Source organism: Lepidochelys kempii, chromosome 2 (assembly GCF_965140265.1).
Source record: "Lepidochelys kempii isolate rLepKem1 chromosome 2, rLepKem1.hap2, whole genome shotgun sequence".
Taxonomy (NCBI): Eukaryota; Metazoa; Chordata; order Testudines; family Cheloniidae; genus Lepidochelys; species Lepidochelys kempii.
This window is the reverse complement of record NC_133257.1, coordinates 4,277,759-4,289,620: the sequence shown is the minus strand read 5'-3', so window position 1 is coordinate 4,289,620 and position 11,862 is coordinate 4,277,759. Positions and strand designations below refer to the sequence as shown.

The 11,862-nt window shown below is 50.0% G+C and overlaps 1 protein-coding gene across 2 annotated transcripts in view; it reads left to right on the top strand.

Annotated features, from left to right (window-relative positions):
* The first annotated feature begins 104 nt into the window (after positions 1 to 104).
* The window catches only part of LOC140906297 (1-phosphatidylinositol 4,5-bisphosphate phosphodiesterase gamma-1-like), a 138,264-nt gene continuing 126,506 nt past the window's right edge, over positions 105 to 11,862 (top strand). For both annotated transcript variants that reach the window (XM_073329953.1, XM_073329954.1), the window contains exon 1: positions 105 to 188. The gene's annotated coding sequence lies outside the window, so the exon portion shown is untranslated. The remainder of the gene's footprint in view (positions 189 to 11,862) is intronic.

The window sequence follows — 11,862 nt, the reverse complement described above, 5'->3', positions numbered from 1 at the left end:
ACGCGCTATCTCAGAGTGGCCGCCCCCTGCTACGTCATCGCGCTGCGCCGCGGCACCGGAGCACCTCCCTCTGGAAACGTCACCAGGCCGCGACTCCCATTCACCGGTCACGTGAGGGAGCCTGATCACGTGACGCCGGAGGCTGCTGCATTCCGTTCCCTTGGCAACTGGGAACGGACTCTTCTCAGGTATCCCCCCCCCACCTCCATTGGCCTGACCCTCCTCTTCCCCTCGCCAGCGCCTCACCACCACCCTGACTCTTCTCAGGTATCCCCCCCCACCTCCATTGGCCTGACCCTCCTAGGCCCCCCACCTCCATTGGCCTGACTCTCCTCTTCCCCCTCCCAGGCGGTCCTCACCACCACCCTGACTCTTCTCAGGTATCCCCCCCCACCTCCATTGGCCTGACCCTCCTAGGCCCCCCACCTCCATTGGCCTGACTCTCCTCTTCCCCCTCCCAGGCGCCCTCACCACCACCCTGACTCTTCTCAGGTATCCCCCCTCCCCCGCCCTGACCCTCCTAGGCCCCCCACCTCCATTGGCCTGACCCTCCTCTTCCCCCTCCCAGGCGCCCTCACCACCACCCTGACTCTTCTCAGGTATCCCCCCCTCCCCCGCCCTGACCCTCCTAGGCCCCCCACCTCCATTGGCCTGACCCTCCTCTTCCCCCTCCCAGGCGCCCTCACCACCACCCTGACTCTTCTCAGGTATCCCCCCCCCCACCTCCATTGGCCTGACCCTCCTAGGCCCCCCACCTCATTGGCCTGACTCTCCTCTTCCCTCTCCAGGCGTCCTCACCACCACCCTGACTCTTCTCAGGTATCCCCCCCTCCCCCGCCCTGACCCTCCTAGGCCCCCACCTCCATTGGCCTGACTCTCCTCTTCCCCCTCCCAGGCGTCCTCACCACCACCCTGACTCTTCTCAGGTATCCCCCCCCCCCACCTCCATTGGCCTGACTCTCCTCTTCCCCCTCCCAGGCGTCCTCACCACCACCCTGACTCTTCTCAGGTATCCCCCCCCCACCTCCATTGGCCTGACCCTCCTAGGCCCCCCACCTCCATTGGCCTGACTCTCCTCTTCCCCCTCCCAGGCGTCCTCACCACCACCCTGACTCTTCTCAGGTATCCCCCCCCCCCCCCCACCTCCATTGGCCTGACTCTCCTCTTCCCCCTCCCAGGCGTCCTCACCACCACCCTGACTCTTCTCAGGTATCCCCCCCCCCACCCTCCATTGGCCTGACCCTCCTCTTCCCCCTCCCAGGCGTCCTCACCACCACCCTGACTCTTCTCAGGTATCCCCCCCCCCACACCTCCATTGGCCTGACCCTCCTAGGCCCCCCCCCCCACCTCCATTGGCCTGACTTCCTCTTCCCCCTCCCAGGCGCCCTCACCACCACCCTGACTCTTCTCAGGTATCCCCCCCTCCCCCGCCCTGACCCCTCCTAGGCCCCCCCACCTCCATTGGCCTGACCCTCCTCTTCCCCCTCCCAGGCGCCCTCACCACCACCCTGACTCTTCTCAGGTATCCCCCCCCCCCCCACCTCCATTGGCCTGACCCTCCTAGGGCCCCCCCACCTCCATTGGCCTGACCCTCCTCTTCCCCCTCCCAGGCGTCCTCACCACCACCCTGACTCTTCTCAGGTATCCCCCCCCCTCCCCCGCCCTGACCCTCCTAGGCCCCCCACCTCCATTGGCCTGACCCTCCTCTTCCCCCTCCCAGGCGTCCTCACCACCACCCTGACTCTTCTCAGGTATCCCCCCCCCTCCCCCGCCCCTGACCCTCCTAGGCCCCCCACCTCCATTGGCCTGACTCTCCTCTTCCCCCTCCCAGGCGTCCTCACCACCACCCTGACTCTTCTCAGGTATCCCCCTCCTCCCCCGCCCTGACCCTCCTAGGCCCCCCCACCTCCATTGGCCTGACTCTCCTCTTCCCCCTCCCCAGGCGCCCTCACCACCACCCTGACTCTTCTCAGGTATCCCCCCCCCACCTCCATTGGCCTGACCCTCCTAGGCCCCCCACCTCCATTGGCCTGACTCTCCTCTTCCCCCTCCCAGGCGCCCTCACCACCACCCTGACTCTTCTCAGGTATCCCCCCCCACCTCCATTGGCCTGACCCTCCTAGGCCCCCCACCTCCATTGGCCTGACTCTCCTCTTCCCCCTCCCAGGCGTCCTCACCACCACCCTGACTCTTCTCAGGTATCCCCCCCCTCCCCCGCCCCTGACCCTCCTAGGCCCCCCACCTCCATTGGCCTGACCCTCCTCTTCCCCCTCCCAGGCGCCCTCACCACCACCCTGACTCTTCTCAGGTATCCCCCCCCCCACCTCCATTGGCCTGACCCTCCTAGGCCCCCCACCTCCATTGGCCTGACTCTCCTCTTCCCCCTCCCAGGCGTCCTCACCACCACCCTGACTCTTCTCAGGTATCCCCCCCCTCCCCGCCCTGACCCTCCTAGGCCCCCCACCTCCATTGGCCTGACTCTCCTCTTCCCCCTCCCAGGCGCCCTCACCACCACCCTGACTCTTCTCAGGTATCCCCCCCTCCCCCGCCCTGACCCTCCTAGGCCCCCCACCTCCATTGGCCTGACACTCCTCTTCCCCTTCTAGGCAGCTCGCAGGTGTCCCCACCACCCACCCTGACTCTTCTCAGGTATCCCCCGGTCCCCCGGCTTTGACCTCTCCCTCTTCCCCCTCTCAGGCAACCCACGCCCACAGCCCTGAACCTCCTTTTCCCCTCCTAGGTGCCCTTACCAGCCTGCCCCTCCCAGGTGTCCCCATCCCACAGCCTTGACCCTCCTCTTCCTTTCAAGTGTTTTCCCACCCCCTGACCCTTCCCCACTCATCCCAGGCACCCAACTACCACTAGCTTGATCCACCTCTTCCCACCACACCCTGGCCCCCACTTGCCCTACCAGCATCCCTCCGCCTCCTCTTCTCCTTTCAGGCACCCACAACCATCACCACCATCTGCTGTACCAGTAGCGCTTCCAGCCATGTGACATGCACCTGCTCCTGATAGTTAGAGGATTGGCACACTTAAAGAGAAAACAACCCAGCACCCTCCAATAGAAAAGCTAAGGCAGTAGAAAAACTGGCCAAGTGGGAATTGCTAACATGGAAAAGTAATACAGGATAATATCTAATGTATTTGTAGCTGTCTTTTAATGCAATTGAGTAACTAGAAATAAGGAGGATCTGGCACCATATGAACATACAACTTTCCGCAGACCAACAGCAGGTGCTTTATGGACCACAGTTTGAGAACCTCAGTACTAGAAGCCTGACTCAAAGCCCACTGAGGTCAGTAGAAAGAGTTATGTTAATTTCAGTGGGCTTTGGGTCAGACCCTAAATGACGAATTAGGTAAGTATTAGCACTGTTGATTAATTGCAGTTAACTCACGTGATTAACTCAAAAAAATTAATCGGAGAATGGCCCTGCCCTAACTCATCCAGATGTTATGAACACAAATACATTAAAGATTGTGAAGCACTCAGTTACTGTGGTAATTGGGACATAGATAGTATTACCAAATTTTTATTTCCCAATTTGACTATTGGTTCTTATAGACTAATCCCTTATTAATATTTTTATTACCATAGTGCCCAGGACCCTAGTCATGGAACAGAGCCCCACTGTGCTAGGACGCTGTACAAAGATGATCCCTGCTCCAAAGAGCTTACAATCTTAGTATAAAACAAGAGACAATAGATGGAGGCAGACAGATAGGGGAGTACAAAGAAACAATGGCTAATAATGGTCAACACAGTAGTCAGTGATCTTAGTTTTTTGCAGGCATCGCAACAAAGGAGAGTTTTAAGGGGGTTTCAAAAGTGGATAATGACATAGCTTGATGGATGTTTACGGACATAGGCGCTGAAGCCATTGGTGCTCCTGGGTGCTTAGCACCCACTGGCAGCCAAGCTCCCATCCCTCCCCCCCCCACTCTCATCCACCTGTGGCCTTCACCTATCAACTACTACTCCTCCCTCCCAGCACCTCCTGCATGCCGCAGAATAGCTGTTCAGTGGTGTACAGGAGGCACTGGGAGGTAAGGGGCAGAACAGGGCGGGGAAGAGGAGGAACAGGGCAGGAATAGGCAGGGTGGAGGTGGGGCCTTGGGGGAAGAGGCGGGAAGGGGTGGACGTTTGGGAGAAGGGGTGGAATTGGAGTGGGGTCTGGGGTTGAGTAGACATTGAGCACCCCCAGGGAAAATTAGAACCCAGTGCCTGTGTTTATGGGGAGTTCCTCCCAAACATGAGGGGAAGCACAGGTGAAAGCAGGAAGGGGCTTGTTAGATTTTCAAACAAGTGGGGATGGAGGCTGGCATCCTGGGCTGATCAAAATTGGTCCTGCTTTGAGCAGGGGGTTGGACTAGATGACCTTCTGGGGTCCCTTCCAACCCTGATATTCTATGATTCTATGAAAAGCTGAAATAAACCTTTCAATACTGACTGAGAAATGAAGTTGCAGATAGGCCACAAAGGGCCTTGAAATAAAGACAAGTAGCTTATATTTGATACAGTAGAGAAAGGGGAGCCAGTGGAAGGATGTACACAGAGGAGTGACGTGGTCAGAGCGACAGGCTAAGAAAATGATCATTGCAGCTGTGTCCTGAATGGCTATAGTGAGGCAAGGTTGCATTTGGCAAGGCCGCATCTTAAAGATGTTATGAAAGAAGAATCAGCAAGTATTAAACATAGCCTGGATATGAAAACCTGGAGAGATGTTCAGGTTGAAGATAATGCCCAGGTTACAGGGCCTGAGTGACAGGCAGGATGGTGGTGGTGTTCACAGTGATCAAGAAGGGAAGTAGTGGGGTAAGCTGGAATAAGAGCTTTGTTTTTAACCAGGTTAAACATGGGGTGATGGCTAGACATCCAAGAGGAGATGCCAGAGAGACCAGCTGACCTTTTAGTTTGGACGGAAGAAGGCAGGTCCGATGAAGAGAGGTAGATCTGGGACTCATCAGCATAAAGATGGTAGTTTAATTTCTGTTTATGAATGAGACTGCCCAGAGTTAAGGAGTAGAGGGAAAAGAGAGAGGGACCAAGGACAGAGCCCTGTGGAATTTCCCTGCAGAAAGTTGAAGGGTGGAATGTGGAGGATCCTCTGAAGGACACACTGAAGGAGCAGTACTTCAGATGGCTGAAGCTATGGCTGAAGTTTTCCAGAGTAGATCCGCTTTGAGTTAGGTTGCATAACATGGCAGTTGAACTACAGTAAGCCAGTCTATACAAGAGCTTCACTGACGGTAGTGACAGTGGGAAATGTTAACCTTTTAATTGTAATGCATTCAAATGTCACTAAATAAAGACATTTCTGCAGCTTAACAAATGAGGCAAGTGGAAAGAGTTTTAGGCCCTCCCCTGAAAGGTAGGAACAGCATATAGGCTTTATCAACTAGGTTAAAAAAAACACCTGACTTGAAGAGGTAGAAGAGCCTGTGGTACGTGAACATACCGCTCAGTGTTGGTATGTTGTTGAATGTGGATTTTCTTCAAAGAAAATGTTGTCTGCTGTTAACAACCCATCAGATTTGAAAAAGCCCTTTATTAGCACTTGAGTAACTTTATTCACTGTGCTGTGACCCCAAAATGTCAGTGAGTTGGCTGGGTTTGCACTGGTTGTGAATCCCCTCTGTTGGGAGTCCCTTCTCCATCTCAGATATAGCTTTGCGCAGTAAATGTGTGTTTCATATCAAGACTGACTGCCTTTCTGGAAGATGCTTTAGTGAAACACAAGGTACTGAGTTCAATACAGGAGTAATAGGATGAAATTCTCTGGCCTGTGTTAAACAGGAGGTCAGACTAGATGATCTAATGGTACCTTCTGGCCTTTACCTCTGTGCAGCTATATGAAACAATTCCTCTGTGTCTCAATTTCCTATCAGCAAAATCGGGATAATAGCAGCATCCTACCTCCCAGGGGTGTTGTGAAGATAAATATGTTAGAGTGTGAGGTGTACAGATACGACAGCAAGGGGGCATGTAACAGGGTGGCTTGCCTGTGGGCCGGAGAGCCTGAGACTAAGCCAGCCCTGATTATAGGACAAGCCTCACCTGTGAGGAATCAGAGGCTTCCTGTATGAAAGGAGCTGGGTTTATGTGTTGGTAGGGCCTGTCTGGGGAAAGAGCTGGTGGGAGGAGACTGTAGGGCACAAGAAGGCTCCTGCAGGGCCCTGAGTGAGCAGTGGGATAGCTCAGAGCAGAAAAGAAAGCTGCAGGAAAAGAAAAGCTCTTCAGGCCGTGACTAACCGGAGAAGTGACTGGAGACCCAGAGGGAAAATAACGAGACAAAGTTGGAAGTGACCCTCAGGAAGACCGCAGTATGGGTAAGGGAGCTGATCTAGCTGTGCAGTACAGGGCCCTGTACTGCAAGGGTGGGGACTGGGTTCCCCTACAAGCCCTGCACAAAGGTTGTTGAGCTCAGCAAGGAGCAGCAGGATGAACTGAGGACTGGCTGAAGAAGAGCGTCTGAGAAGGGAGATGGCTTTTTGTTTTCGTTAAAGAGAGAGTTTTGGACTCTTGTAATGTTACCAACATACCAACACTGAGCGGTATGTTCACGTACCACAGGCTCTTCTACCTCTTCAAGTCAGGTGTTTTTTTTAACCTAGTTGATAAAGCCTATATGCTGTTCCTACCTTTCAGGGGAGGGCCCTAAAACTCTTTCCACTTGCCTCACTTGTTAAGCTGCAGAAATGTCTTTATTTAGTGACATTTGAATGCATTACAATTAAAAGGTTAACATTTCATTTGGACTCTAATGTAGTGCCCATCTTTAAAAAAGGGAAGAAGGAGGATCCTGGGAACTACAGGCCAGTCAGCCTCACTTCAGTCCCTGGAAAAATCATGGAGCAGGTCCTCAAAGAATCAATCCTGAAGCACGTGCATGAGAGGAAAGTGATCAGGAACAGCCAGCATGGATTCACTAAGGGAAGGTCATGCCTGACTAATCTAATCGCCTTTTATGGTGAGATTACTGGTTCTGTGGATGAAGGGAAAGCAGTGGATGTATTGTTTCTTGACTTTAGCAAAGCTTTTGACACGGTCTCCCACAGTATTCTTGTCAGCAAGTTAAGGAAGTATGGGCTGGATGAATGCACTACAAGGTGGGTAGAAAGCTGGCTAGATTGTCGGGCTCAACGGGTAGTGATCAATGGCTCCATATCTAGTTGGCAGCCGGTATCAAGTGGAGTGCCCCAAGGGTCGGTCCTGGGGCCGGTTTTGTTCAATATCTTCATAAATGATCTGGAGGATGGTGTGGATTGCACTCTCAGCAAATTTGCGGATGATACTAAACTGGGAGGAGTGGTAGATACGCTGGAGGGGAGGGATAGGATACAGAAGGACCTAGACAAATTGGAGGATTGGGCCAAAAGAAATCTGATGAGGTTCAACAAGGATAAGTGCAGGGTCCTGCACTTAGGACGGAAGAACCCAATGCACAGCTACAGACTAGGGACCGAATGGCTAGGCAGCAGTTCTGCGGAAAAGGACCTAGGGGTGACAGTGGACGAGAAGCTGGATATGAGTCAGCAGTGTGCCCTTGTTGCCAAGAAGGCCAATGGCATTTTGGGATGTATAAGTAGGGGCATAGCGAGCAGATCGAGGGACGTGATCGTTCCCCTCTATTTGACATTGGTGAGGCCTCATCTGGAGTACTGTGTCCAGTTTTGGGCCCCACACTTCAAGAAGGATGTGGATAAATTGGAGAGAGTCCAGCGAAGGGCAACAGAAATGATTAGGGGACTGGAACACATGAGTTATGAGGAGAGGCTGAGGGAGCTGGGATTGTTTAGCCTGTAGAAGAGAAGAATGAGGGGGGATTTGATAGCTGCTTTCAACTACCTGAAAGGGGGTTCCAAAGAGGATGGCTCTAGACTGTTCTCAATGGTAGCAGATGACAGAACGAGGAGTAATGGTCTCAAGTTGCAGTGGGGGAGGTTTAGATTGGATATTAGGAAAAACTTTTTCACTAAGAGGGTGGTGAAACACTGGAATGCGTTACCTAGGGAGGTGGTAGAATCTCCTTCCTTAGAGGTTTTTAAGGTCCGGCTTGACAAAGCCCTGGCTGGGATGATTTAACTGGGAATTGGTCCTGCTTTGAGCAGGGGGTTGGACCTTCTGGGGTCCCTTCCAACCCTGATATTCTATGATTCTATGATTCTTAAGAACATAAGTATGGCCATACCAGGCCAGACCAACGGTCCATCCAGCCCAGTATCCTGTCTTCCAACAGTGGCCAATGCCAGGTGCTTTAGAGGGACTGAACAGAACAGGGCAATTATCGAGTGATCCATCCCCTGTTGTCCAGTCCCAGCTTCTGGCTTCCGGGCACCCTGAGCATGGGATTACATCCCTGACTATCTTGGGCACTAGCTATTAATGGACTCTATTCTCCATTAACTTGTCTAACCCTTTTTTGTACCCAGTTATACTTTTGGCCTTCACAATATACCCTGGCAATGGGTATCCACAGATTGCCTGTGCATTGTGTGAAGAAGTATCTCCTTGTTGTTTTAAACTTGCTGCCTATTGATTACGTTAGGTGACCCCTGGTTCTTGAGTTATGTGAATAAATAACATTGCCTTAGTCACTTTCTCCACACCATTCATGATTTTTATAGACCTCGATCATATCAATTTAGTATGTCTCTCTTTGAAGCTGAACAGTCCTAGTCTTTTTATTCTCTCTTCAAACGGAAGCTGTTCCAGACCCCATATCATTTTTGTTGCCCTTCTCTGTACATTTTCCAATTCTAATGTATCTTTTTTGAGAGGGGGTGAGTAGAACTGCATGCAGTATTCAAGGTGTGGGCATACCATGGATATATAGAGAGGCATTATGATATTTTTTCTGTCTTTTATTATCAATCCCCTTCCTAATGGTTTCTAACATTCTGTTTGCTTTTTTGACCGCCACTGCACATTGAATGGATGTTTTCAGAGAACTATCCACAATGACTCCAAGATCTCTCTCTTGAGTGGTAACAGCTAATTTCGATGCCATCATTTTGTATGTATAGTTGAGATTGTTTTCCAATGTGCATTACTTTGTATTTATCAACACAGAATTTCATCTGCCGTTTTACTGCCCAGTCACTAAGGCTGCGAGTCTTTCACAGAGGTCATGGCCGGAGCATTCCCCCAACCACATGCAGCACCCTGGAGTCCCCCAGAGCCCATAAGATTTAGTCAGGGGTATTTATAGTACAAGTCATGGACAGGTCAGGGGCCATGATTTTTTGTTTATTACCTGTGATCTATCCATGACTTACTAAAAATACCTGTGATTAAATCGTAGCTTTACCAGTCACCCACTTTAGTGAAAGGTTTCAGAGTAGCAGCCGTGTTAGTCTGTATCCGCAAAAAGAAAAGGAGGACTTGTGGCACCTTAGAGACTAACCAATTTATTTGAGCATAAGCTTTTGTGAGCTACAGTTCACTTCTCTTCGCAGTCCGTTTTGGATTTAACTATCTTGAGTAATTTAGTATTGTCTGCAAACTTTGCTACCAAACTGCCTACCGCTTTTTCCAGATCCTTTATGAATATGTTGAACAGCACTTGTGCCAGTACAGATCCCTGGGGGACGTAGCTATTTACTTGTCTCCACTGTGAAAACTGACTGACTATTCCTACCCATTGTTTCCTATCTTTTAACCAGTTACTGATCCATGATAGGACATTCCCTCTTATCTCAGCGCACCTTACTTTGCTTAAGAGCCTTTGGTGAGGGACCTTGTCAAAGACTTTCTGAAAGTCCAAGTGCACCATATCCACTAGATCACTCTTGTCCACATGCTTGTTGGCACCCTCAAAGAATTCTAACAGATTACTGAGGCATGATTTCCGTTTATAGATGCTACGTTGACTCTTTCCCAACATATCAAGTTCATCTATGTGTCTGATAATTCTGTTCTTTACTATAGTTTCAACCAATTTGCCTGGTATTGAAGTTAGGCTTACCGCCCTGTAATTGCCAGGATCACCTCAGGAGCCTTTTTAAAAAATTGGCATCACATTAGCTATCCTCCAGTCATTTGATATGGAAGCTGATTGAAGTGAGAGGTTACATATCACAGTTAGTAGTTCTGCAATTTCATCCTTCAGAACTCCTGGATGATTGACTAGGGGTCACCAAATGAAATTAATAGGCAGCAGGATTAAAACAAACAAAAGGAAGTAGTTCCTCACACAATGCACAGTCAACCTGTGGAACACTTTGCCAGAGGATGTTGTGAAGGCCAAGACAGGTTTCAAAAAAGAACTGGATAAATTTATGGAGGATAGGTCCATTCATGGCTATTAGCCAGAATGGGCAGGGATGGTGTTTCTAGCCTCTGTTTGCCAGAAGCTGGGAATGGGCAACAGAGGATGGATCACTTGATGATTCCCTGTTCTGTTGATTCCCTCTGGGGCACCTGGCATTGGCCACTGTTGGAAGACAAAATACTGGGCTACATGGACCTTTGGTCTGACACAGTATGGCCGTTCTTATGAATACCATCTGGTCCTGGTGACTTATTATGGTTTAATTTATCTGTTTCAAAACGTCTTCTAATGACACTTCAATCTGGGACAGTTCCTCCGATTGTCACCTAAAAAGAATGGCTCAGGTGTGGGAATTTCCCTCACATTCTCTGCAGTGAAGAGTGATGCAAATAATTCATTTAGCTTCTCCATAATGGCCATGTTTTCCTTGAATGCTCTTTTAGCACCTCAATTGTCCAGTCACCCCACTGATTGATTGGTGGGCTTCCTGCTTCTTATGTACTTAAAAAAAAATTTTGCTGTTAGAATGTTTGTCTTTTGCGTGTTGCGTTTCAGATTTTTTGCAGACCTGATTATACTTCTATACCTGACTTGCCAGAATTTATGTTCCTTTCTATTTTCCCCAGCAGGACTTGACTTCCAATTTTTAAAAGATCTCTTTTTGTCTCTGACCACCTCCTTTTCTCTGTTGCTTAGCCATGGTGCCAATTTTTGGTCATAGAATCATAGAATATCAGGGTTGGAAGGGACCTCAGGAGGTCATCTAGTCCAACCCCCTGCTCAAAGCAGGACCAATCCCCAATTGTTGCCCCAGATCCCTAAATGGCCCCCTCAAGGATTGAACTCACAACCCTGGGTTTAGCAGGCCAATGCTCAAACCACTGAGCTATCCCTCCCCCCAAATAGTGGTCCTCTCACTATTTTTCATTATTTGGAGTATATGTTTAGTTTGAGCCTCTATTCTGGTATTTTTAAAATTTTCATGAAGTGTGCAGGTATTTCACTCTTGTGACTGTTCCTTATAATTTCTGTTTAACTAGACTCCTAATTTTTGGGTAGTTCCCCTTTTTTGAAGTTGAAAGGGACAACTTCTTGGTTAGGACATCTGGGACCCCAAAAGGGGTGAGCTAAAGACAGTGAACCAGGTGGTGGACCAAATAACCAGGCAGAGAAACCTCCACAGTGCCAGGGGCAATAGGCCAGCAAGAGAGGTGAGACACCACACATGGTCATGAGGGAGTGCCTAGCAGTGAGTGAATTCTGTTAAAGGGTCATCTAAGTATCTAAGATAGATAGCGTATACCTTACAGATTTCTCCTATTGTTGGGGGCAAAGGGATGCTGCACCATTAAAATAAACTCCTTTTTCCCTTTGCAGAGTTAGTGCCAAATGCCAAACATTCAGCAGTCTTGCTTGACGTGTGTTAAAAAAACACATTTGTAAACCACAAAGTATTCCTGACACTTGTTCTTTGATAATTACACTGCAGTTGCATGACACTTGTTTGTGAGTCTAATTTAATTAAAGAAACAGTAAAAAGCAAATACAAGATTTTGATGCTGGACTGGCAGGGAGTCTGTATGTG